Source organism: Cynocephalus volans, chromosome X, assembly GCF_027409185.1.
Source record: "Cynocephalus volans isolate mCynVol1 chromosome X, mCynVol1.pri, whole genome shotgun sequence".
NCBI lineage: Eukaryota > Metazoa > Chordata > Mammalia > Dermoptera > Cynocephalidae > Cynocephalus > Cynocephalus volans.
The window spans coordinates 152,513,072-152,516,558 of NC_084478.1; the positions used below are offsets into that span (position 1 = coordinate 152,513,072).

The 3,487-nt window shown below is 36.2% G+C and overlaps 1 non-coding gene across 1 annotated transcript; it reads left to right on the plus strand.

Annotated features, from left to right (window-relative positions):
- Nucleotides 1-3,070: 3,070 nt before the first annotated feature.
- Nucleotides 3,071-3,173, plus strand: LOC134368779 (U6 spliceosomal RNA). Its single transcript, XR_010022488.1, has one exon. It is a non-coding gene; the product is annotated as a U6 spliceosomal RNA (small nuclear RNA).
- The last annotated feature ends 314 nt before the right edge of the window (nt 3,174-3,487 follow it).

Genomic DNA, 3,487 nt, shown 5'->3' on the forward strand with positions numbered 1-3,487 from the left:
TGCAATAAGCAAGAAATTATCCCTCTTTTTAAACTACTTAAAGCCACATGGAAAAAGCCTTTCTACAATCGAAAATAGTTTTCTGAAGTATATGCTTTTCAACTACTGTGGTTTTTGGATTTTGTTTTTGTTTTTGTTTTGGAAGAGGAAGGAAATATCTCGTAGTGGCCCAACTTTAGATTGGCTCCAATCTTAATTGTACAGTCTCAAATTTTCCTTGAATCTTGGTGTATTTTTCATTGCATCAAAGAAATGGAAAAATATATTGTGTCATCAGGAACATAACGCCAGTGCTAGGATACCATATGATGAGGTTTGGAGCACATTACCCAGCAGAATGCACCTTGTCATTTGAGAGAACAGCAGAAGCAGGAGGATCACTCTCATCATCTCACCACTTCTCCCCCAAAGCAGGCCATGAAACCTAGCTGACTGTCCCCTGAAGCAGGTCATAAGACACTTATTCTAGAGGTACCCTTCCTGTACCTGGAGAAAAAGAATGCTCTTGTCTCTGAGGACACAGGGACACTAGGAGGAATCTGAACAAACGGGTTTTGCTGGGTCCCCCCCAGGTTATTATCATTGGATCACACCCCCTTTCATACTTTGGCATGACTGTCCACTCTTAACAAACCTAAGCATGAGTATGCACAGTTTTCCTTTTTTCTTGGGGTCTTCATTTCTGAGGGCTCCCATGTCACATAAACTTATATAAACTTAAATTTGTATGCTTTTCTATTGTTTATCTGCCCTTTTTATGCAGGTGGCACACACCCTGCTATAGGTGAGGAAAAGATACTCCATTTTTTCCCCATGCATGAAAATTGTATTTTCTGCTTTCCACAATTCCCTAATTTATTCATTCACTCATTTATTCATTCATTAGATGTTTATTCAGCATTTATTATGTGCAAGGGCCTGTATAGGCCCTGAGGAAAATGCAAAAATGCATAATACAAAAATCAAACAATCCATATTAAAAAAAAAAGACTAGAATGTATTGCAACACAACAATTGATTCTATATTATGAATCAGTTTATATTCTTGGACTCATCAACTCATAATTGTTAAACTTACAGCAAGAGTCTTTTCCTTATCCTATCTGTTGCTTATATCTTCTGCACATGAGAAATAAAATAATTGGCAGGAACAAGTTTCTGGCGCAGGCACTTTGTAATTGCACAGCACAATTAAACCAACAGGGCACATAACTGACTATATTGTGGATGTTCATTGAAGGTACTAATATGTGCTTCTATATTTTATGTTGTCCACATATGGTGCTAGAAAGTATGCTATTTCTTATTATATTTGTTCATTTTCTCTCCTTGCTCTATGTCCTAGTGTTTGAGCAGATAATTAATCCTCCCACTGTTGAAGTCTTCAACACCATCTTTATATTATGAACATCATCTGCTGCTGCTGCAGGTGCAGCCATACCCAACAAGCTTAGCCCCTTCCTCCTTGTTGGTGGAGCCCTTGTTTTATTTTGGTGTTCTCTTTCCTATACGCTCAGAAAAAGTGATGCCTTTCTCAGCCCCAAGAGGGTGACTCATGACAAGTTCTAACTGATCATGCTCATTCTATCCATCCCTCACCCTCCACCCCCACCGGTGGGTGATTGGTCTAGGTATGTGCATGAGGCAGATGTATCATCACAAACATTGAGTGAATCTCATTTCAAAGGCGCCAAAATGTTAAGCACTGGACAAGAAACATCACTGTTCTCTCAGGAGATTATTATTTAATTGATAGGTGAGACATGCTTACATGAAGACATAATAAAATATAAGATATTAATAATGCTAAATGCCAAATAAGCTATATAAACAATAACTTTAACTGAAATACAAGGGAAGGAGAGACTATTAATCTCTACTTTATAGGCCCCCTGTGAAGATATGTCCTTGATGATGGAACTGATTACTTTTTATCTGTATTGACAGAATGAAATTTATAGGCTCCAAATTACTGCAAGCAAGGAATAATCATTATGGAATAAATAGTCTCAGAATTTTTGAGGAGACTTGAGACCATAAATCACTATTCCCTACCAGCAAAAACTGAAGAGTGTCCATAGAGGCACTTACAGCAATTGTCAAAAAAGTGACCTGGACAATAAATACATTTTTTCCATGATGTAAAGAAACCATCTTTCTATTATCTAACTTTCCATTTAAAGAAAATGCACACTTATTAGGGAAAATTAGAAAAGGAAAATTGAAAGACAGAAAAAGTTTATCTTTCATATTCCCGATCTTATGACCATCACTTTACTTTTAGCATTTTGATATCTGTTCTTCTAGTTTATGTGTATGTCTCCTTATTTTTCTTTAGAATGTATTTTGGTTAGCCAATATGTAGATTTTTAAACCATATTTGTATTAGTAAGCTAACTGTCCAGTACTATTTTGTAATAAACAAGTCTCATTACCTCATCCCTTGGATCGTCTTTGACCATCTGACCTTCTCGTAAACATCCAAGGAAGACATTGCAGTAGAGATGAGAACGAGGCCACCTAATGAGATTTTAAAAGAGTAGAATATGACATCTGGCTACCAGAGAGAGTTTTAGCATATAAAAATATCCTGAAGGAAATGAACATGAGAGTTAGGTTCTTTAAAATACAAAATGTTGAAAACACCAGTAATAGAATTTAGTATTGAACCAACCTAAATGGCTTTCTTGTTGTGTACATGAAGTTGGTTGTCTACACCAAAGAAGGGGTTTTCCTTTTACTTAAACACACACACAAATATACTCAGTCATCCCTCTCTCAAGGAGTGCTTGCTCTCTCAACAGTAGAAGGGTATGATAAGTATGGGAAACATTTGTCAGGTAATTAAAACTGCCTGTGGGAGGAACTTCACAGCTAACTGGCTTTTAAATTTTTTTTCAAATTGAAAAAAAACTTGTTAGGGTAAACTAAATAAAAACGGGCTCAAAACAGTGTTAAAGGAACATTCAAAACACTTAAAAGTCAGGAAGTTTCAAAACACAGTGTGAACTTGACTGTTTCCTTATCTGAGTTTTAGCTGCTTAGAGAAGTATTTTGCAGTATTCCCTTCTCCCTTTGGCAGCGCATATACTAACATTGGAACAATACAGAGAAGATTAGCATGGCCCCTGCTCAAGGGTGACACGCAAATTTGCGAAGTGGTCCATAAAAGAAAGAAAGAAAGAAAGAAAGAAAGAATTTGTAAGCTGCCGTGTATGCTGAATAAGCTGAAAATTCAGTTGCTTGAAATGGTCTACACACGGAACATAACTACAAAGCCAAAATGCTGTTTCTATAGAACCATTTGTGAAAAATCGGAGTATACGTAATCACACAAGATGCTTCTGTTTTATTTCCAAGAAATTCATTCTGGATTTTTCATTCACTTTTTCTTTAGTATTTCATCTAGAGATGGGTAATTCATTCTGATCATTCTTACCTAAATTTTTTGTTTAGTGACTTTTGGGTTTGTATTCCAAAAGAAGAA